This window comes from Eretmochelys imbricata, chromosome 10 (genome assembly GCF_965152235.1).
Source record: "Eretmochelys imbricata isolate rEreImb1 chromosome 10, rEreImb1.hap1, whole genome shotgun sequence".
Lineage (NCBI taxonomy): Eukaryota > Metazoa > Chordata > Testudines > Cheloniidae > Eretmochelys > Eretmochelys imbricata.
Window position 1 is genome coordinate 26,330,713 of NC_135581.1, and position 25,192 is coordinate 26,355,904.

A 25,192-nucleotide genomic window follows, 5' to 3' on the forward strand; every position below is an offset into this window, starting at 1 on the left:
CCGCTGACTAATATGCTTAAATTCAGCGGGTCGCCACGTCTGAAGGAGTGTATGTGGTATTTTAAAAAGTTAGACCAATGTTCAAAAAGTGACATGTCTCTGAGTTTTCACACTGTCAGATTTCACAATTTATCCAAAATCTTCCCATTTTGCCTCTTTCCTAGTAAAGGAGTTAACATGGGGAGATTGGCAGGTTTGTTCAGTATGGAAAAATGTAGGGAGGAAAAGAGGATTCAAAAACTAGGATTATCACACAAAAGTAGTCAAGCTCTTAACTGTGGAGAGACTCCATCTCTCCCTAATACAGTTAGGAAAAAGTAAAAATAATGTTTGGGGGTGAATGGGTGACAGATACAGATGCTAAGTGAACCAAAAGCAAGATGTTAACAGATAAACTGAGTGTAAAGTAGCAGCAGAATTCACAGGTATGAAATGCACTTTTAGCATAAAAGAAAAGGAGAAAATATAAGCCATTTATAGCAAAATACTCAACACACTTCACAGCAGGATACCCTGACTTGGCAGATCACCAAAAATACATGTAATATTCATTCTGTGCACTGGCTTAACATAATTTTGTGCCATCGTCAACTTTAACTTATCTAAATAACTACTGAGAGAATGAATTAAAGTATGATGGCATTTCCATGTAGCTTCATGCATGATTGACTGAAACAATATGGTAGTAAAGTTATTGTTTTGTAATGTTATTTGTTGAATTTTAGGGCAAAAGTCCAATCTCCCATGCTGCTCAGTGGAATTCGTAAACTCGCTGAACTCTGTCTGAGAACTTGGTTACATTAAGAAGGATGGCCCCTGTTATTATTGGTGGAAATCATGGTGTTTGTTTTGTTTCTGAGTCCTATAAAAATTAGGATTAGTAAGAATGTGATACTGAAAACAAATTTGAAACCCATATGAGCAACCCATGGAGACAATGTTTCCAAGACTGAGCTGAATCATATGAGATTCAACTTCCACTATATGCTATTTCTCCAGAGAGGCTGCAGGAAGGGTATTAAAGACCTCACTCCCCTGGCACTGAGCCCACCTATCAGAAAGCATTTAGCAAACCGCGTGCAAAGGCATGGATATTTCTGATTTAAAGGGATTTCATATCTGAAGGTCTCTCAACACATTTCCCTCCAGAGAGGGAGACAAAGGTGACAGGAAAGCTAAAAGAAAAACAACAAAAAAGTTCCTTTGTAATACTGGTAAACTTTGCTCCTGATTCTCAGTTCCTCTCTTCCTGCACTTGGAACAGGGAAAGGAGTGGAAGAACAAGATGACTAAGCCACCTTCACACACCCCATATTCTGAGGCCATATGCAGGGACTGCTTACACCAACACTCTGCTTCCAGTGGTCCCCTATGGGCCTGGGAAGCAGAAAATAGATACAGTGTCATGCACTCCAGCTAGGATGACAGGAGACCTATGTGAGTCTTGACAGTTGTGGTTGAAAGAGGATCCATAGAACCTTTCCACCACATAGGTTCACAACCTACACTGCACTTGCTTTGAGTTTTAAATGAGCCTGAAATCTCAGAGCAGAACCAACTTGAGAGTATTCCATTTCATGTCTTCAATACCCCTGAGAAACATGGTCACCTCAAACCCATGTCAACAAAGCCCTACATACATCCTGCAATATATATATAACAGAGTGCTCACAACTATACAACAAGGGAACTGCCCAAATCAATAAATGTTTACCTCAAACAAGCTTTCAATCTAAAGGCACAAACAGGTATACTGTAGCACAAAATAAAACGGAAAATGCTTAGAATTCAGAAAAATCATTGGAGACCCAGTTCTGTTCCTACTGACTACAGCAGGAGCTTCCTTAAAAGCCACTTTTGAATGTGGGTAAATCTATTGGATGCTTTGAAATCAAGGTATATACAACTAAAGTTACATTCACATGGAAACAAACTTTATTCACAAATAAATGGCAAAGATTGTTCAGCTGCTGGAATGGTAGCCTGTGTGCTTGTAGTTTACTATATCTGGTTTACTTTCTGCTTTTAGTTGAGCATGTGTAGTCATTAAAGAGAGCAAAAGGGTTCACTTTGCCTGTCCAGTCCCTAACAGAGTGTATGCTACCGCACTTCTTGGCAGAGATTTGGGATGTAAGATTAGGGTGAATGGTCCCAGTGTTTGGCATGCTGTAAATTCACTGTCCTGTCTCAGAGATGGCCTCTGATCTTGCCTGCTGGGTAAAAACATTTAGCTGTGCCAAAATGCACTTCCCTTTGCCTCACAGATGAAGATGGCCTCGAAATGGGGGGACACAGTGTGGAGGGGCATGTTGACTCTGGTCTGTGGTGGAATATGGCATCCAGGCCTGTGATCAAGATGGTGAGTGAGAATATGTAGGAGGAAATAGGGCTCTCAAGGTCACTTCTTCTACTACCCGTCACAAGCCCTGGCTTCCTCCTGCAGCCATCAGAGAGTCCATGCCAAACAGACAGACAGCAATGATTCAGGCCATAGTTTTCAAAAGGGTCCACTAAATTTGGGTGCCTTAATATTTAGGTGTCCAACCTGATACACCCACAGCCTGTTTTTCAGAGCCTCTGAGCAACTGATCCAAAATAAATCAATGGAGCTTCTGAAAAATCAAGCAATAAGAGTCTCAAGATGGGCGCTCAAAATCTGAGGCACTTTTGCAAATCTGGATCTTAGTGCTTTCTTAGGCTGCATCTTCTTGTATGACTGACTGATTATAAGACTTTGATGGTGTCATGTTCTGGGGTGCAATCCAGACCAGTAAGGGTTGTGTCACTGCCCCCCACGTAACCCCAAGTATCTCAAAAGGCTCTGCTGCTGTGGTTCTCGTCTGGATGTTCCCGCCAGCATACAAGTCTGCACTGAATGTCTGTGGATTAAGCAGCTCTGACTCAACAATTCTGAATCTAACAACTTGCTTGTGCTTACACCTCCACACCCTGGTTACACCTGGTAAGATGACCCCAACACACAGTCAGTCCTTAATTGTCCCAAAACTATGTGTTCTGAAGTGTCCATCCCTCTCCTGGGACACAGAGAAATAAGATTTGTTTGCCCCTTTGAAGAGAAAAAATCCAACAGCATGTGCCATTAACTGGAGTTAACATTCATTGTAAATCAAACAGCACCGGGCTGGTTTAAATTAAAAGTAAAACGGGTTTACTAACAAAAGGAGATAGGGTTTTAAGTGACTTCAAGTATAGAGTTCAAAATGGTTACAAGCAAATAAAAGTGAAAAATGCTTTTGAGAGGCTAAGACTAAACAAATAAGCTACAGCATTTTTTCAAGGTAGTTTTCTTATCAATCTACCAGTCAGCAAGATGGCTGACTGCTCTTCTGGTTAGGATCGCCCTCAAAGTCCAAAGTGCTCAGATCCTTTGCCTTCTTTGGTGAAAGATAACTTGGGGCTCTTCACCTCTTTCTCTTATAGTCCAGTCAATCTTTGAAATGGATTCTTCTGAAGATTACCCCCCTCCCACAAAGTACAGTTAATTCAAGCTGTGAGAAAGGCAGCCTGGAGCCTGGCTGGTTTCTTCCCCCGCTGGTGCTTACTAATATGCCAATATATCAGTTTCATGCAATCTCCTCCCCCTGTTACACAGAAGGTCCGGTTACCTTCTATGTAATTTACATTTTCATTATCTCTTAATGTACCTTTGAGATGCCTTGCAGGTGGATGAATCTCATTCCTTTGTCTAGGATGGAGTAACTTTAGCCCTGCCTGGCAGACACATAATTTTCAATATGTTCGTAATTTTGAATTTGTCCTCTGTACATGCACTACACAATAATATTAACAATGAGAATGTTAATTGATATCTTGATACCTTTAGATACAGATTATGACATCAGGGGTACGTTCAACTGGTCAGACTAGCTGAAACTTACTGCCAGATACCAATGAGTCCCTTGTGCTCTTGCACTGGGATGCTGCTAGGGTCACACCTCAGTCACAGATGGTTCTCTAAAACAGTGAGGGACATCAGGGCTTTCCTAAACTTGACATCTTCCTGGCCACCTTATTGTAATATCAACATAAGAGATGGAATGGCCTTTATTTATTTATTGTGGCCTTCACAGAGTGACTAATGTGCTAGAGAAATATTATACCACATATAGGGAAGGTCTGGCTAATGCTGTTTTTTTTTTAAATGAAGAGCACATAGATGGAGGCCGATGTCAATTACAAGATGATGTCTATATTCAGTGTCAATAACTATTTTTCTGCATGCTCTTTGAGGAAGAGACAGCAGTATAAGTAAACCCTTGGGTAGCCATAAAAAACACTCACTAGCCTTAATAGAAATGGGCACTGGATGACACTGCTTCTGCATACAATTAGATTGAACATGCCTGTTAATCAGGCTGTATAGCAGGAGATTCCTCAACACAAAGGACTGAATTCTGTCCTGAAAGCCACGTTCTGGTCTCACTTCCAGCAGTCCTGAAGTTGATCTGTTTAGGGACTTTGGCATGTGCCTTTTAAAACCTCTATTTAGCAAAAAAGGATATTTTCCAATAAATATATTTCACAGTATTTCTTAATCCCACCCATTTTCACAATTCCCCACTAAAATGTGAACACCCGACTCTGCCCACCCTTGCCTCCTGGTCCTGGCCATCTCTGTGAGATATAATCCTGCTATCTAGACACTCATTACCAAAACAAATCATCAGCAATTCTCCCACTAAAGTGGGTAGGAGAGAAAAAGAATAAACCATATATGACAGATGCTAGTTGCATCAATGGGAAGACATACAGATACTACAGTAATGGATGCTGTAAAAGAACATATGTAGAACCTATGGAGGCAGTCAGCTTAAAACTTTAAAGATCTTCCTTTAAAAGTCCAGTGTATGAGCAGAAACATTCACTAAAGGCAGACATATTGTTCACACAAAGCTCTCCAAATGTATTTAATAATCTAGAAAACCAAAACCAAAACACTCAGCCCTTGACCCTGTCGCTCACTTACCAGATGAATGCGCATGGTAATGTTGCAGATTTTTCATGCTGCTCTACACCCTGGATATATTTCCTGAAATCTTTTTTTAAAAATGTATGTACATCTTAAGGTCTAAGATCTAACGTGAATAATAACTGAAATGATACATAATTAAACATTTTGCACATCTGTGTGTGATATTGATGGTTTAAATATTTGATGACTAATATGTTCACTTAGTTTTTTTTAAACTAAGCTACTAAGTTTTTTCTCTCTCACCTCCAGTGCACTGCATCTGAGAATATCAATACAGCTTTCATCTAACCTGAGAAGTAGATTTCAAATTTACTTACCAGAAAGTGGTTGAAAAAAAATCCTTCTCTGCTGTAGTAAGGAATAGAATCATAGAATATCAGGGTTGGAAGGGACCTCAGGAGGTCATCTAGTCCAACCCCCTGCTCAAAAGCAGGACCCATCCCCAATTAAATCATCCCAGCCAAGGCTTTGTCAAGCCTGATCTTAAAAACTTCTAAGGAAGGAGATTCCACCACCTCCCTAGGCAACGCATTCCAGTGTTTCACCACCCTCCTTGTGAAAAAGTTTTTCCTAATATCCAACCTAAACCTCCCCCACTGCAACTTGAGACCATTACTCCTTGTCCTGTCCTCTTCCACCACTGAGAATAGTCTAGAACCATCCTCTCTGGAACTACCTCTCAGGTAGTTGAAAGCAGCTATCAAATCCCACCTCATTCTTCTCTTCTGCAGACTAAACAATCCCAGTTCCCTCAGCCTCTCCTCATAAGTCATGTGTTCCAGACCCCTAATCATTTTTGTTGCCCTTCGCTTGGCTCTCTCCAATTTATCCATATCCTTCTTGTAGTGTGGGGCCCAATTATTCGCCTGCCATATTTACTATTCTTTCGACACATCGGGAGAGGAGTACTCTACCGATTAATAATCAGGAAAAGGGGCTTCCCTATTATGGCTAATGTGTTACACCTCCCCCTCTAAACCCCAACTGCATAGGATCTGAGTCTGTCAGAGACCCAACTACAGAGTCTTGGCTCATTAGGTCAAGCTGTGGAAGTCCCTAGTTCAATCCCCAGTGTGTCAGCCAAGATAGTGTCCATCCCAGTGGCACCATGGGGATAACTGTTTATTCGAACCCATGAAGATTATGTCAGAGCCAAGGCACCATCCCCGCTTTACCCATTGGTTCAAGGTGTGTTGTGTCCCCCTTTCTGGCTCCTCCACAAAAGATGAGAGATTACTATTGATATTAGCTAACTGAGCTCAAGTGATAGAGTTTTATACATTTACTGCTGAAGGTAACTCTAACATGGCATCGTAGGGGGTCCATGTTTTTAGTGCTCAATGTTTTCATAAAAACAACAAGGAGTCCGGTGGCACCTTAAAGACTAACAGATTTATTTGGGCATAAGCTTTTGTGGGTAAAAAACCCACTTCTTCAGGTTTTTTAGCCACCAAAGCTTATACCAAATAAATTTGTTAGTCTATAAGGTGCCACCGGACTCCTTGTTGTTTTTGCAGATACAGACTAACACGGCTACCCCCTGATACTTGACACAATGTTTTCATAGGGTTTTTCCTCAGTTTGCAACTGAAGGGATGTGGTTTGGGTTTTGTTTTTCTAAGTGCCAGCTCTGAGATCTGAGGCTCAAACTGGGGTCTTTTCTTATTACATAATCACCAGATTACACTTACACAACCCCTCTTCAGGAGTAGTGGTAGAAGGTTGTGGAAGTCTGCAGAGATGGTAAATTATACCATGCAAGTGAGTTGAAGAAGGCTGGCAGTGGAAATTGGATGAAATCTAACACCCCAATCCTGCAAACATTTACACCTGAGAGCTGTATTCATGACTAAATAATTAAATCTGGGATTTTCAAAGGGGGCCTAATAGAGTTGGCACCCAACTTCTATTGACTTTCAATAGATCTAAGCACCAACACCCTTAGCCAAAATTCATTCTTAAAATGTGATCCAGATAACTCTTATGTACATAGTCCAGAAAGAAGCCTTTAATCAAAACCGAAAGGAAACAATGCCATACAGCCATCCTGGGCAGTAATTAAGAAGGTATGTGTATTCTGAAAGGGTTAACTGTACTGGGATAGATGCCAATGCCAATATCATACAGGCTGGGTACAATGCTGAGTGTGCTGTCAATTGGTGACCATAAATATGTGCTATAATAAGGGATGTAACAAGCAGCCTATACAACAGGGAGAACTATAGAATAGCACATTCACTGGGGGGAAAATCAATTTTAATTAGGAAGACAATTATATTTTTTCCCCAAAGGTCTCAAGATTTATCTCTAAGGTGATGGAGAGCTAATCCTTTGCCATTGTTCCTAGTGGATAGGGAGGTACTGTGGTAATATTTAAGATCCCAGAGAAGACCAAAAAGTCCCTCAAGGTCTTACAACCCTAGATAATACAAATCAGTGGTACATCATTAGCCTGTCTCCTACAACAGCAGTTTATGATTCTACCCTTTGATTCCTCCTACCAAAGCTTTGTTCAGTTCACTCAAACTATTTAGCTGTGGTTTCTTTACAGTGTGGCTGACTTTGTTTGTTCCCTTTTTACAACTTGGCTTTGTGCAAATAAATAACCTTAGCTGGACTATGTCCTCCACCTTAATATCAAGGCAAAATGTATAAAAAAATTTATATGTGAATCAGCTCCCTTGTCAACTAGGTTTATTTTTTTTAAATGTGATCTGTTTTCCTGTTGTCTAGAAAACAAACTGATTGCATTGTCCAGCTCTCTCGAATCGGCATCCACCTGCCTATTTCTAAGCATTTCTATTTAAGTGAGGCAAGAGACAGAGTTTCAGTGTGAATGGACAGTAGATATTTTATCTCATTTGGGCCTTACAGATTATATGATAACAGGCCTCATCATCCTCTCTTTCTCTCCTTAAATCCAAGTACCAGCTCAGCTGTCCGACTCCCTTTTCCTTTGTGTTCTGCTCACATAGAGAACTATTTATTCTTGCAGTTACCATTCCAGAAATTACAGAGAAAAGGTTCACACTCTCAGTTTCATCTGAGAACTTGCAGCCCCTTCCCATGTCCTCACATTATGGAAACAGCCAGCTGATTGTTAAGGCTCAGAAGAATGCTTGACCAGAAAGATGCCAAAAAGACTACAGCACATCCCAGTGTGGAATTATTCTTATTCAAGAGTCAATTAATGGTTTAGACCAGAAGAAAATAAGAATGATTCTATGTGTTTTATTAGCCTTCTTGATATTAAAACTCACTTTGTGAGTGACAATTAATATAGCAAGGCACGTCCAAGCAGAAAACCCATTAAATACTATTCCTGCTTTGTCTGAGACTTTGCACTTGCATATTATTTTATTCAATATCTCAGGGCCGAATCCTGAAGATCTTCCTCAATTTCTGTCCCCTCTGTTTTCATGCAGGCAAAAAACTTTCTGTGAAGTCACTGGGAGTTTTTTTTGCCTGCAATGTGACTTGGACCACTGACTTGGGCAGGGAGTACCAGAAAGTAAGAAACCTCTTTCCTGCCGTAAGGGGGCTATCTTGACCTTGGCTCCAGGTTCACAGGAATCATTTGCAGGTGGGAGGGGGAGTAGATAGCCTTGGCTTCACACCCACCTGTCAATCCACCAGCCAGCACAGCTGAGTCAGTGGAAGGCAGGCATAATCTGTTGCTAGCAAGGGCTATCATAAATCACAACCCCACTTAGAGTAATGGGGGAGCTGTGTCTCAGAAGGATGTCTCTGAGTAACAATGCCTTCTGGTGCTACTCCTGTGATGGTGCAGTTTGTGCAGAACACCTCTTGCTCTAGACTGTGAGTAAAGGCACAATGTAGCCCCAAGTAAGAACTTCAGGAACTAGCCCAGAGTGATTAAGGTTACTTCAGATATGTTAAAATCTTGAAATGTTGCCACACAAAGGGAAATCTTCTGCAGGATGTGCATGTGTCTGAGAGGAGAAGTGCTGGGATTATTTAGGTAACCCACCTGTGAAATTTAATAGAATAAATGCACTCTCTCTCCTATAAAACACACACGTTGCTGTTATATATTCTAATGTTGCTAGATGTCAGTCCTCGCCTTTGCTCCACCAACTTTCCCTGCCTTTCCTGCCCACTAGTCAACTTCACCCATGGACACCGCAGTGCTTTCTCTCTTGCTGCCCCTCAAGCATTAAAAAACCTACCGGATAAAATTGGAAAAGCCATTACCTTATCCTCTTTCAAATCCCACCTCTTAAGACTCACCTCTGCCATGATGCTTCTCAATCCTGCAACCTGCAGCCAGACTGATGATTATGTGTAGGCAGGCAACAAGCTGTGATTATACCTTCATCCTCTTCTTTCCTTTTTTGACTCCTTTCCTTTATGCCCAAACAAAGAAAAAAACAGTACAAATAATGAACAGAGCTGTGGCAATTCTTCATCAAGTCCATTGCTTGTATGTTATGTCCCCATCCCTTCCACTTCATCTGTGTGTTTAAGTTGTAAGTCCTCCAGGTCTAGGCTTATCTCTTTTCTGTGTTTGTACTGTTGATAGCACAATGGGGCTCCCAATACTGACTAGGGCCTTTAAAATATTATTATACGTGGCGAGGTCCAGTCTAGTGCTTAGTTCTATGTGCCACTAGGAAGCAGACAATGTGGTGTTAGTTTTGAATGTTTACACCCACGATTTTGTGTGGCCACTCTGGGACTTAGAACAAGGAAGTAGGAGCCTATGTAAACATGTGATAAAGAGTCTGTTATTCACCCCAACGACAGTGTCTTGGGTTCTTCAGGGATGAGGACTTCCAGCTGCACCTGCTCAGTCTCTGGGCAGCGTATGAGCACAACTGAGCTGTATCAGGGCCACCTGATTGATCACTCCACCTGACTGGCTGAGCTGTTAAGCAACAACTGATCTCAACGCACATGCCTGCAGCTGCAATTTCTCCTATGCCTGCCCTGCTTCTAGCCTTGCTCCAGCCTTCTTTCCAGCTTTACTCCTGTCCTGCTCAGTTTGCTCCAGGCCTGCTTCCCTGCTTGGTTCCTGACTTGGGCTGTGACTCCTGGTTCCTGACTCGGGCTCTGATCTTCAGCACTGTTCCTGGCCACTGATACCAGTTAGGCATGACCACCTCTGATCCACTAGGCTTGAATATCTCTGCTTTGACCACTAGGCCTGACCACCCCCATGATAGGGTCATGACAGGGTCTCTAATCTATACAGACAATATAGATTCCTACATAGTTGTTTCAAAGAGACATTTTCCACTGGACCTGTTACAGTGCCCACCATTGTTGGTATTTCTTCATCGGCGAAGTGTGAGTGTGTTGGAATGTCCAAAGTACTAGTGAAAAGATTTGTCAAAACTACAGACAACATATCCTCTTCTCTCAGCCCCATAGATTTTGATTGCATATTCTAAACTCATCCTGCTCCAATAGCCCCCATTGTTGCATGTGAAATATAATGAAAATTTTTTTTCAATTTAATTCTCTATACCAGAAAAATGCCCGACAAGTGCAGGAAGAACACATGAGTCCCTATCTTCAAGCACAAAAAGAGATGTTCAGGAATGTAGTAGTTACTGGCCCTTCAAGTTAATGAGTCACACGGTAAAATGGCTGGAAAGAATTACTGAGAAAAGACTTATTACGGAGTTCCTAGAGAATTGTTACGATGGTCCCTGAAGTCGTGCAAACTACCAGACACATGTGTTCAGACAACCATGAACACGTATGAGGGTAGTACCACATAAGTGGGAAGTGCGGCTACAGTGAGTCAGTCATTCACTCTGAGGATAGGTCTATATCAAGGGTCAGCCCTAATCCCACTCCTATTTGTGATTGTAATGGACACCTTGATGACAGACATTGAGAGAGAACCCCTGAGCAACCTTAAATTCCACTGACTTCAAAAAGAGTTGAAAGCGCTCAGGGCCTCACAGGTCTGTGTACTGTGCTTGTACCATGCTGGTTGATATTCTTTAAAGACTTAATCCAGCAAATCCTTACTGTGATAAGTAAGTGTTAGGGCAAAGGTTAGGATAAAGGGTTTGCAGGGTCAGGTTTTAAACAAGCATAATTCCAGCATTAGCATGAGCACAAAACAAGATAATAACAGATTATTTGATTAATTATGCTTTTGGGACTTCTAATAGCTGCCTGAATTGCAGTGTGGCCCATAGGAGACTCAGAAGACCTGCGTTCTATTCCTGGCTTGGCCACTGGCCTTCTGTGTGACTGTAGGCAAGTCACATCCCCTCTGTACCTCAGTTTCCCCAGCTGTATAATGGGGATAATGCTAGCTCCTTTGTAAAGTGCTTTAAAATATATGGATGAAGAGTGCTACACATCAGAGGGATGGACACAGTAGCAGAGGACCACAAAATCCATAAAACCTTTTGGTGGGGCAATTGAGAAGAAGCTGCCCTTGTTGTCCCTGGGCAGCTCACCTGGCTGCTGCTGCTGCAGAAACATGCTCTGGAGGAGCAAGTCCTGCAGTGACCCACCATGCCGTGATGGGTCACATATGCCATTCGGCCCGTGTCCCTGATGCCACCCCCAGTCGGTAATCTACATTCCTTGTCCTCAAGGGCCATCCTAGAGCAAGACAACTGCCATCAGGGAGCCGCTGCCTCCTGCCCTTACTCCAGCAGGTGCCAGTGAGCAGCTCTCTCTCCTCCTCAAAGCAGAAGGAAGAGCTGCCTCACACCCCTTTTCACTGTAGTCCACTCCATCCTGGAAGAGCCTCTCACGTCTTCCTTCACTCCAGGCACTGGAAGAGCTGTCTGCTCTGGTTGGTGGGCCAAATAAAATGATCTTGCAGGCCAGATGTGGCCCCTGGCCATTAGTTACCTAACCCTGGCATATGTGCAAGGGGGACCCTCACTGGGGTTTTAACGGTTAGTTTGAATTGTAAATAAGTTCCTCATTTTAAGAAGCATATTTATTTGTCCCTGTAAAAAATAAAATCTTGGAGAAGGCCTTTTTAATAGTGCTCTATCATTGTAAACGTTGGGAAGGTTTTTGATTAAAAGTGATTGCACCCAGGGAGATTTTGATTATGCAATTTGAACAAACAAAAATTCAATTTAATTTTGGGAAGGAATCAGAGAGAGAGAGAGTGCGAGAGAGACAGAGTGTGAGTAAATTTAATGGGAACATATTGTTCCATGCATGCTCTCATGCCAGTCTGCAGACCTTGAGCAAAGCAAGCCATCTGAGAACAGCAGGAGAGAGACGGAGGGAGGTAGAGAACAATAGGGAGCAGGAGGAAACCATGGAGAAAGAAACAGACAGAGAGGAGGAAGCAGCTGGAGAAGAAGGATCTTGCTGGATTTGCATCAGAGGAGACAATGGAGTTGGACACTCTGATATAAGGAAAAGGAGACACACTGAATAGACTGAGTATAAAATGGAAACAGTGGCACATTAAATTTGAGGCTACAACAAGGAAAATCAGGAGCCAAAGGTCTGATCCAATTCCCACTGATGTCTGTGGGACTTGGAGCAGGCACCCAGACACCAATATCTAGGGTCCGATTCTGTCACCCTTACTCATAGTCTTCTAACGGAATATTCCAGGAGTAAGGTGCTCCTCAGTGTAAATGGGGAAGAATCTGGCCCTGGGTAACCAGTCAGCTAGCTAGCTAATGTTGAGTGTCTCATTAGGAGGCTTCATCACATTACCTGATCCTCTGAAAACTAGAGGACGATACATCAGGTTCTTCTACCCTTACTCCCACCTAGTAGTACCTTACTTCAAGGATGGGGAGACACAGGTGAGAAAAGGAAGTCAGAGCCAGAAGACTAATCTCCAGGGAAAGACAGTCATGAGAGGTGATCCTGTGAAGAGGAGGCTCTGACAGGGGAAGAGCACTGTGTGGATGGCAGAAGAGATAGAGATAAGCATGAACCTTTGGATTGCAGTGATGAACTTTATTGTGGACTGTTTGGAACCATTTGCGGTCATTAAACCAGTCTCAAGTGGAGGGTCATAGGACTTGTAAGAATGGCTGTTGAAGGTCTGTAAGGGGCCTTGAAGAGGGAGAAAGAGCAAAGGGAACTCTGGCCTTGAGGGACTGCTCAACAAGTGGCAGCTCTGCTACAAAAATCAATGAGGTTACTTGTAGAGGTAGGGACCGCCTCAATAAGAGAAGGCAGTAGAATCACACTCTGAACATGAAGTTGGTTATTATTATTATTAGAACTTGTCAAAATGTTCAAATTTCAAAATTTTCCATCAAAAAAGGGGCATTTTTAAAAATGTTCATGAAAAAAGTTCATGTTTCAATCCGTTCTAAGTACTGGTTTTTTTTTAAAAAAAACCCTTTCATCAGAAACATCTACGTGTGCACACAGCGAAACTACATCAGACAATCTTGTTGCTGTTGCCTTGTTTTTCCTTCCCCTCACTTTGCTACCATCTGTTACATTTACTAGACCTGCTTCTGGAATTTTTGGAACACAAACCATCTCTCTCCATTTCTTTTATAAAGCACCTTCCACACTTTTGGGTGCTGTGAAAACCACCAACACCAAAAAGTACTACTAATGAGAAAGCTCAGCAGTAGGTGATCAGCAGGGATCCTAATTTTCTATGATAAAAAAAATCAAAATTCTCCAATAAAGAAACGCATAAAAATCTACATTTTTCCATGATGAAAATGAGATGCTGAACTTCATTTTCCCTAGTTACAATATATATATAGGTTTCAACTTAACTCAATGGTTTTTTGATATACAGCGGAACTCCATTTATCAGTTTTAATTGGGATTGCGGCCAGATCAGATAATTAAAAATTTGGATAATTTGGAGAGCAGCAGGGCTCCCGCAGCCCCGGGTGGTGGGGAACCCGCATTGGGCGCAGGGATTGACATCCTGGGCTGCCACCGGCCAGGGCTCGGGCTGTCAATCCTGGTTTTGTTAATATGGAGAGCTGGATAATGGAGTCTCTAATAAATGGGGTTCCACGGTATGTGTTTTTATTTTTTACACAGAATGTAAAAAATAAAGATTCTTTGTAAAAATGCAAAGTATGTATTTTTCTGTGGCAAACAGATTTCTAGGATCCCTGGTGATCATGTTCTACCAGAAGAAAGAAAAAACAAGAATGGAAGCTATAAATTAAGGCTGTCAAGCGAGTAAAAAAAATGAATCGTGCAATTAATCGTGCTGTTAAACAATAACAGAATATCATTTATTTAAATATTTTTGATGTTTTCTACATTTTCAAATATAATTATTTCAATTACAACAAAGAATACAAAGTGTACAGTGCTCACTTTATATTTATTTTTATTACAAATATTTGCACTGTAAAAAAACAAAAGAAATAGTATTTTTCAATTCCCCCACCACAAATATTGTAGTGCAATCTCTTTATCATGAAAGTTGAACTTACAAATGTAGAATTATGTACAAAAAATAACTGCATTCAAAAATAAAACAATGTAAAACTTTAAAGCCTACAAGTTCACTCAGTCCTACTTCAGCCAATCACTCAAACAAGTTTGGTTACAATTTGCAGGAAATAATGCTGCCCACTTCTTGTTTACAATGTCATCTGAAAGAACAGGCATTCGCATGGAACTATTGTATCTGGCGTCGCAAGATATTTACATGCCAGATGTGCTAAAGATTCATGTGTCCCTTCATGCTTCAACACCATTCCATAGGTTGTCCTATGATGTACAATTATTTATGACTAAGGGTGGGGGAGTAACACTGACCTTGTGAACACCAGCACTTTCCCATTCCCTTTCCCCCTCACCTGAATAACTTACCAAACTGTTTAAACAAATTAAATTAGTAATTAAAAGTGACTGGAAACATCACTGGACTATTTAAGTAAACTACAGAGAACTATACTGGATAATTTATTCTTGTGAGCAACATAATGATCACCCAACAAGTTTGGTTAGGAAGGTGGTTTATCAGGCCCTCTTGACATACTAGGGCGAAAATTACAAACAACACCTACCGATGATGGATTGCAAGATTTATTAATACAGAAAAGGATTGAGTTTTACTTTCTATAGTGGATTGAGGTGCTTCAATACACTCAGGACTAATTCTTTTAAAAACAACAGGGGACTGAGTTTCCTCCAGAGAAAGACTTAATTTTTATTGAAAACCTACCACTTTCAAACTGCTCAAAAGTTGAAGCACTATGAAACTGTCAAACAACACCATTATTAAAAGCTTTATTTGACAAATCTTCCACTGCTGGGATAACTTGTGTGTTTGCCTCCTCTCTCACATGAAATAAAATCACTCACTTATGCAAACTGCTGACAGGAACAGAAACAAATGGGGTTCTGTGCACTGGGAGAGACATACTATCCCCTTTCTGCAGACTAATGGAAATCATGGTCATTCATAAATCATTAGGAACTAAGAATGCGGATCTACTGTACATATTGTCATATGATACTTTCGGAAAGAGTTGGGGTGGGCTTCCAGGGAAAGTCTACCACATTTTGGTGCAGCCGGGAATTTTTCAGAAGTAACCTGCAGGTATGGAACATCTGCATGAAGCTGTTGAAGGAGGAAAAATTAGCTGAGCACCACCCAGCAACAAAAAGCAGGATTTGATTTGATCCTTCTTAACACCTTATGACACCAAATAATAGTCAAAATATGTTGGTCAGTGCAACAGAAGCCCAGCAGTTGGATTGTTATCAGTGACCAGTGAGCTTCTGGTAGCGCTGGATATAGATTAAGAACCCCAAAAGATCATTGTGATCATCTAGTCTGATCTCCAAATTCACATTAACTTGCGTGAGCTCCCTTCTGTGCTCTGAACACCACTCTGGAATGTTTTGGGACCAGCAGCTAGTGGGCAACTCCCTGACAGCACGGCTTTGTTGGAGTAGTACGCCATGCACTTGGGGCTGGAGCACTGGACTGATTTGTTAGCTATGCCAAGCCAGCTTGAGATACCCATAAACTCCAAGATTGTAGAGCTGCTCTGCCTTTATTAAAAATAATCATCTCATCCAAGTAATTGATTTTTCTTATCCCTTCGAGTGATATCTGACAATAGGCCTCACTGTAGGTGAAAAATATAAATATATCTTGAGAGGGGTGTTATTTCTAGAGCTAGGTTTGCATTATTAATTATTTGTATCCCAGTAGCACCTAGAGGCATCAACTAAGATTGGGACCCCATTCTGCTAGCCTCTGTACAAACACAAAATCCCTACCCTGAAGAATTTACAATCTAAATAGATAATCTAAGGCGCAAAAGACCATTATGATCATGGGAGAATGGAAGTAGTATTATTTAGAACAATTGGGCAAAACTTTATGAGAGATGGGCTAAACTTTGAAAGAGATTGAGCGAGCTTCTGGAGTTATGTCTTAGTTTATAAACCAGTTTAAACTCAGTCATTTGAGCAGCAGGCAAATGTCATCACTTTGGGCTGAATTATGCTCAGGTTTTGTTTTTATTCTGTTTCATTCTTAGTAGATTCGAACCCACAAAACAAAAACAAAACAATACCTACAATGAATATTGGTGATCTGTATAGAAAAAATGGTTACTAAACTATCCGCAAATTTTGTTGTTCGAGATGTGTTGCTCATGTCCATTCCATGTTGGGTGTGTGCGGGTGTGTTGCTGGAGATTTTCCCCTCAGTGGTATCTATCAGGCCAGCTCGAGCGCCCTGTGGTGCCTCACACTTATGCCGGTCACACACCCTCTCAGTTCCTTCTTGCTGGCAAACTCCAACAGTGGAGTAGGAGGGTGGGTCATGGAATGGACATAAGCAACATATCTTGAAGAACAACAGTTACAGAAAGGTTAGTAACCATTTTTTCTTCTTTCAGTGCTTCATCATGTCCATTCCACGTTAGATGACTCACAAGTGGTACCCAAGGAGGTGGGCTAGGAGTTCATGGATATGTAGATTTCAACATTGCTCTCCCACACTTGGCATTATCTCGAGTCTGCTGGCTGATGGCATAGTGAGAGGAGAAGGTATGCACTAAGGACCCAGTTGCAGCCTTGCAGATGTCTTGGTTTGCAACCTGGGCCAAGAATGCTGCTGATGAGGCCTGACCTTCTTGTCAAATGAAGCAGGATAGTAGGATAGTCAAAATAGCAGGAGGTGGGATGTCCACCTGCTCGTAGTAAGCCTGTATACAGGAGAAAGAAAAGGAGTACTTGTGGCACCTTAGAGACTAACCAAGGTGCCACAAGTACTCCTTTTCTTTTTGCGAATACAGACTAACATGGCTGCTACTCTGAAACTTGTATACAGGAGGTTACCCAGGTTGAGATTCTTTGGGCTGAAACCAGCAGGCTTTTCATCCTCTTTGCTATTGCCACAAAGAGTTGCGTAGACCTATGGAATGGTTTGGTCCTCTCCGTGTAGAAGGCCAGGGCATATCTAATGTTCAAAGAATGAAGATGCTGCACTTCTGAATTCCTGTGTGGTTTTGGGAAGAAAACTAGCAGGAAAATGGCCTGGTTACTATTGAACTGCAAGATCACCTTTGGAAGGAAGGCTGGGTGGGGGTGCAGTTGAACCTTGTCTTTGAAGAACACCATATACGGTGATTCTGATATAAGGGCCTTAATTTCCAAGAGCCTTATGGTCAAGGTAATCACTACCAGGAAGGTGACCTTTCAAGAGACAGAGCAGAGGGCACAATGCTAGAGGCTTAAAGGGAGGGCCTGTGAGTCTTGATAGGACCAGGGTTTAAGTCCCGTGGTGGAATTGGCTCATGAATCTGAGGGTAGAATCTCTCTAACCCTTTAAGAAAGCAGGAGGACATCTTGTGTGACAAGACTGATCTACTGATCACTGACTGGGGGAAGGCTGAGATCATTGCTCGGTGTACCTTGAGAGATGCGCGGGCCAGACCTTTTTATTTTAGATGGAGCAGGTATTCCAGTATAGATTGAAGGGAAGACCAAGTTGGAGAAAAATCTTATTAGGAAGACCAGATCAATAAAAATTTCCACTTGGCCAGGTGGCTAGCCCTAGTAGATGGCTTTCTACTTAGCAAGACCTGTCAGAATTGCTCTGAAGAGGCTTGTTCCTCTGGATTCAACCATGGAGTTTCCCTGTGGTCAAGTGAAGGGCCCTGAGGTTCAGGTGGAATAAACAGCTGTGGTCTTGAGAGGTCAGGTCTGGGCATGGTGGGAGCAGCAGCGGGATGCTCCTGACAAGTCTAGTAGCATGCCAAACCAGTGTTGGTGCAGCTGTGCAGGAGCTAGAAGAATAACGATTGCCTTGTCCTGCTTAATTTTCAGAAGGACTTTGTGCCCCAGAGGAATGGGCGGAAATGCATAGAATAGGAGCTTTGTCCATGGAAGCAGGAAGGTGCTGGAAAGGGAGCCCAGGCTGTGACCACAAAGCGAGCAAAACTGATGACATTTCCTGTTCTGCCTGGTTGCAGACTGGTCAACCTGGGAAGATTCCCACATCTGGAAGTTGTCTCTGCTAACTTCTGGGTGAAGGAACCATTCATGATGAGGTGAAAGATATGCTGAGGTGATCTGCCAGGGTATTCTGGGCTTCTGGAAGATGGGTAGCTTCGAGGTGAATGGACTGCTTCACGCAGAAGTCCCACAGACAGACAACCTCCTGGCACAGGATGGAGGAGGGCACTCCTTGTTTGTTGATGTAGAATATGGCTACTGTGTTGTCCACAAGTACTCATACTACTTTGCCCATAATCTTGGAAAGAAACACTGGCAAGCTAAGTGGACTGGTCTGTGCTCTCTGACATTTATGTGTAGGGAGAATTCTGCCCAGGACCAGGGCTGGAACCATAAGCACTGAGTCCAAGTGGTGTATATTTGGTGAATAGCTAACCACATCTGTAGGGGTCTGAGGTGTAGCCTTGCGTATCGTACCACATAAGTGCATGCAGACATATGTCCCACAAGCTTGAGGCAAAACTGGGCTGTTGTAATGGAGTAGGCATTGACTTTGGATATCAGGTCCAACATTGTCTGGAATCGAGCCTCTGAAGGAAGGCTCTGGCCTGGGTCAAATCTAGCACTGCTCCGATAAATCCTATTCTCTGTACTGGGATGAGAGTCGACTTTTGTTCATCTAGCAACAGGCCCTGTGCTCAAAAGGTGGCTTGGACCAAGCTGATGCTCTTCTTTACTTAAGCCTCTGAGCAGCCCTTGATCAGCCAGTTGTTGAGGTACAGGTAGACTTGGACACCTCGCCTTCTGAAGAAGCCTGCTACCACTATCATCCATTTCATAAAAAACAGAGAGGCTGCAGATAGACCAAAGGAGATGACAGTTAATTGGTAATGGGTCTGGTTTACAATAAACCTGAGGAATCTTCTGGACCCTTAGAAGATGGAAATGTGAAAGTAGGTGTCCTTTAAGTCGAGAGCAGCATACGAGTCCCCTGGATCCAGGGAGGGATTGATGGGGACCAGAGAGACCATGCGGAACCTCAGTTTCTTGAGATAACTGTTGAGGCAGCACAGGTCCAGACCCCCTTGACCTTCGGGATTAAGAAATATTGGGAGTAAAACCCCTTCCCGCTCAAGTTTTGAGGCACCTCTTTCACAGCCCCCACCTATAGGAGGGCTTGCACCTCTTGGGCTAGAAGTTGCTTGTGAGAAGGATCTTCGAAGATGGACAGGGATGGGGCATGAAAGGGAAGGGTGGAGGAAAACTGAAAGGCATAACTGTCCACCACTCTACTCAGCACTCAGTGCTCTGAAGTGATGAAGGACCTTGTTGGGCTGAAGTGGAAAAGTTGGTCCAAAAAGAAAAGGGGGCCAGGATCTAATGCAGGAACTGACATAGCACCCACGGGCACACCTTCAAAAGTTCTGTTTGGGGCCTCCCGAGTATCTATACGATCCAGGTAGCGAGGTTGAGGGGGGTGGGGGTGTTTGCCAATGCTTGTAACCCCTGCTCCTTTTCTTGAACAGGTCCTGTTGTGGCGGTGGAGCTGAGAAGCAGGATGGTTGTTGGGGCCTGAAATGCTTCCTCAAAGAACCTGGAGCATAGAGGCCCTGGGACCTGAGTGTAGCCCTGGAGTCCTTCAGACTGTGGAGCTTTGTGTCCATTTGCACCAAAAAATGCTGAAGAGAAAAACCACTGAAAACGCCTTGCCAAAGCAAGAAGAGATGTTCCAGTAACCATCATGGGTGGTAAGAAGGGAATGAGGCTGGCAGTGCCCCTTATACTAGCGCATAAGCATGTATAAGGACACTAGACCTGGCCTGACAGATACCACTGAGGGAAAACTCTCCGGCAACAGTGCATGTTGTGCATGCAGCCTAATGTGATATGGACACAAGCAAGCACTCAAAGAAGAAATTCCAATTCACTATTGTCTTTCCCTTCTCTTATCTGTCCGCCCATCCCTAGGCTGCAAGCTCCTTGAGGTAGGAACTGGTCCTTTTACATCTGGCATATCAAAGATATTACTGCACACACAATAGTAGCAATAATTAATCAAGTTTTTTAGGGACTCCAGATAAACCAACACCTATCGTTTCAAACAGACCTACCTAATGTACAATTCCACCCTTTCACTACTACACAACTCACCTATTCATTGTCTGATGCAGTACCTTTAAGATTTAGTATTCTTGCCTTTCCTTTCCCAATTGCATTTATTTTCTTTTTCTTCCACCCTGAAACATGTTCCTCTGTGCATGGTATGCGTAGCATTAGCTTGACTGCCCATCGTCAATTGTTAATCTGTGTTTTATTTTTTGCCCTGCACTGTGTCTCTACATAAAAACTGTTTGAGTCACTTTTCATTTGCTCTGGGTTTAGTGGGTCCTGCAGTTTTGATAATATAAATTACATCTCAGCATATAAGACATTTTGGGTTTGATTTAGCAGGCAAATGCATAGAAGCTTGTAAATGTTTCCCATCCATGAAAGCAAGAAAGCCTGTGAGACAGAGTCTATAGAGTTTGTAGCATGATCAGAAAGGTTAATGTGTAATTATGGGCAGCTTGAAGCTCAGACTTCTCTACACTGCCTACATTTACACTCTGTTCCTTTATGGCAAATGGTAAAAGATTTGCCTTCCTGCCATTTTAGTTCCAATATCCATAAATTTACTAAGAGAACTGTAGTTCCAGGAGCAGATTCAATTACTGTGAAATTTAAGTTTAGAATAATATGCAATGCAAGTGATTCCTTTGCTTTTCATGCTAGGAATTTGCTTGGGGTAGGGACACCCTGTGGATTGCGTTACCAGGTTAAAGATGAAGATGGAGTGAAACTGTAACTTTTGGATCTCAATTCAGAAGCTCTAGCAGTTGTTGTAATAATAATTATTTGAATTACAGTTGCACTTAGAGCACCAACCAAAAACAGGGCTCCATTGTTCTAGGCACATAGTGAGAGACAGTCCCTGTCTCAAATGTTTTTTAGCTAAATGCACAAGACAGATAAATAGATGGGAGGGAAACAGAGAAGAAGTGACTTGTTCAAGATCATACCTGTGGCAGGAAGAGAACCCACATCTCTTGAGTCTCAATCCAGCACACTCTCCTCTGGACTAGGCTGCCTGTCATAATAAAAGAGAGGAACGTTATACCATTAGTAGATAACACATTTTTTTAGTTTAATGCACTGGTATAACACTCCTCAAATAGTGGGCATATTTTTGTTCCTCTCAAATCAAGAAAAAAATTGACTTAATTCCTGTTAATCTTATGACTCTACTGGAGAAATTAGGAAATGTCTGTTTTTCTTCTGAAACAGATCTACATGTCTCACCTCATGCTGCCTCTGCTCCCACTCCCTCTCCAAAGAGCATTGTCAAGCTCCTAAAATGTCTCACACTTACTGCTACTACCCACTTTTCTCTGCAAGCTGGAGTTCACAAAGTAGACTGCCTATAGGCAAATGATCCTTCTCCAAAAGAAGTTGGAAATGGCAACACCTCTGCAATAGGCAATTCAGACATTGCCAAGCTCAAGAGGAGACTTTGTCTCAGGGTGGTTTCATTCCACACCTGAGGCTTTTGGAGTGTGCTCGTGTGATAGAAAGAAGAGAAAAAAATACACAGAATCATTCAACTAATTGGAATTGCCCTTTTCATCCCAAAACATCTGACAGAAGTTAAGAGGAAAGAGGAGAGAGAAACACGGATTGACCAATAAAACATTCACCACCAAAACGCCTACAGCAGCAGCTGAATATTGCATATTTTCATTTATTCCAGGTTTTTGAGCCTCCAAATACTATAGCATTTTAAGTGCTTGCTTTTCTCCTCTCCATTGACTTTAATTGAGCTCACCCTGATGGCTAAACTCTGCCTTGTCGTGTGTGCGAGTGCATGCGTGCACACCAGAGAAAGAGACTTTCTGCTTGCTCTTTCTTCCATTCTTGCATAAGCCAAGTGGGACGGTGACCATGGGCACTGAGCAGGGGACTTGGCTAATAGGTTCCAGCAACTCTTCTTTGCCCCTGGGGCATAAGGCCAGGCTCTTTCCCCACTATGTTCATCTGTTGGAGCCCAGGAGAAGGCTATGGCATAATGCACAGTTCATTTCTAAATTAGTTATAAGGAGTGCTGCTGAGCACACTGTCCCCAGGTCCCTGAGCTGCTCTGCCTGCAAAACTTGATTACCTATAATAATAAAAGGCAAGCTTGCCCAGCATACAGGTTTGCAGTACAATGGGAGCATGTATTACTGGAGTTTCCTGCCCCACATGCTCTCACTAGTGATTTTGTTGCTTGTGCTGTGTACTGAGGGTCTCAGTAATGACTGCGGGCTCCTAGTGCTAACAGAGTTAGCACACATTAGTCAATGGCCAGGAAAGCACAGGAGTAAGTTTGCCATATGCTGCTATTGTGTCTTGATATAGATAATTTTCACTGTGAAACTGAAATTAGAATGGCAGTTACTTTCAGTCCTTCAACTCTGGTTTCCTGAAATAGGCATTTTCAGGCATCAACATTTGTTTTCTAGTAATCCCCTCTATCTTTTTTACTTTTTGATATATCCATATCTGTTAACTAACTGGTCATGTGCTCCAACGCTTCTTCCCCCACACCAACTCCATCTTTTCTTCCACTCTTAGCCTGATCTAGGCTCCCAATTCATGGAACATTTAAGCACATGCTTAAGTCTCACTGTAGGTAATAGAAGTTAAGCATGCACTTAAGTGCAGTGCTGAACTGGAACCCTAATACCTCTGAGCCAATAGGAGCCCTTCCATTGAATTCAATGGGCACAGGATCAGATTGAATGCTCCCAATTCAGCAAGACATTTATGTGCTTACCTTAGAGCATGTGACTCGTCTCATGGACATCAGTGGGACTATACACATGGGTAGGAACCTTGTTGAATCTGGGGCTACCAGACTGACTAGAATACTCCTTTGTTTCTTTGATAGGGTGACAAAACTCCCTCTGGATCTGGGCAGGAAGAGGTTACTGCTCTGTCCTCGAGACAGAGGCAGAAGCCACCAGAGTGCTGAGCTGCATTGGAAAAAGATCGGGACTCAAGTTAGGCTGGAACAGTCTGGAATACCATTCTGGCACCTTTTGGGGGAACCAGAATATCAGTATGTTACCATCGCTTATGAGTGACAGTATTGGAAGTGTGTTTCGGCACTTCTTTTTTTAGGAGTCAAACCTTGGAAAAGATTCTTGGATGTGAACTACAAAGGACCTAGGAGTGGGCTGAGCAGCTAAGCCTAGGTTAGACTTCATGTTGTCTTCTCGTTCAACTTATCAGTAATAAGGTCTAACTCTGGGAAGGGGGTGAATTTTGACTGTAGAGTGCTCACAGATTCTAAAGGAAAGACTCATTTCCATGAGAATCCAGAGTGAAGAGAGATTTTTGAACTTCCTTGCTCCAAAACTGCCATTCAAATACTGTTTCATGTCAAAAGAAAACAGCAAACACCCACACTATTTCTAGAAACCATGCACCTAATTTTGGTAAATATTGAGTACACCTGCATGGGATTTGCAAGTACTCAGCACCTCTGAAAACCAGGGCCTACAGCCAGCACTTTAAATACTATAACTATAAGGTTGGTTGAAGAATGATTCAAATTCCACTTGACGTGCATTTAACTCCCAAATTTTTCTACCACTGGTAGTTATAACGTGATACGTACTGAATTTTCATAATCATTTTCTGAACTGCATGGAAATTATTTTTTGGAAGCTTAAAGAAGCCATCCTTCTCTGTTGCTTTGTATTCTACAGGGGGTCTTTATACATTTGAGCCAAATTCTGCTCTCCTTTGTACCCGTGCAATCCAATTTGGTCCTCAGGCTATCACAGAACCTTGCACAGGGTGTTTATATCATCAGGAATTAGGACACTGAATATTTTAGCACTTACAGATAAAAATAAAAACACAGAGAATAAAAATCAGCACGGCTAACAACTCACAGGTGAAACATTCCCATCTGAGTGGGTCTATGTCTGACTGACCATGTGAATATGGCCATGGCAGAAAGCTAACAAATGTACACATCCTACTGCTACACCACATTGTGGGACAGGCCGGCTCCCAATCCAGGAATCCCAAGTAACCCAAGGAGGTGGCATACTTCATGACCAGTGAAGGCTGCGATCTAAAATGGTGGGCCTGTACGTACCACAGCTTTTCCTTTACCTCACCTCTCTGCTGCCTCGTAACTTTTCCTTCCTGCAGGCCGTTTGGATTTTCAAAATGAAAGACTAGGACAGTGATGAAAAAAGGAGGGAACACCCAGTGGCTAGGGCACTAGCCTAGGACTCAGGAGACCCTGGTTCAGTTCTCTGCTCTGACGCAGACTTCCTTAGACAAGTCACTTAGTCTCTCTGAGCCTCAGTTTCTCATCTGTAAAACAGAGATAACAGCACCTCCCTCCCTCACAGGGGTGTTGTAAGGTTAAATACAATAAAAGGATGGGAGATGCTCAGATACTCTGGTAATAGGAGCCACATCAATACCTAAGACTGATAGGTGGGACTGGGCTTTCATTAAGGACGGTTTGAGTGCGGGCATCTCCTTCTCCCCCCATCCCATCCACAATGAACAAATGGGAACATTACAGAAATATTCACTCCTCTGTGACCTTTTTACTACTGTGTCCAGTCTAGCTGTATTTTCTACTTTAGCCTCCTATTTATTAAGGGATAACAACCACCCAAAGAATAGTGAGCATGGGCAAGGCAAATTCATTTTAACACTCAAAGGAGCATCCCTGGATTTTGCAGGGTGGGTGGGGGAAAATTTGGC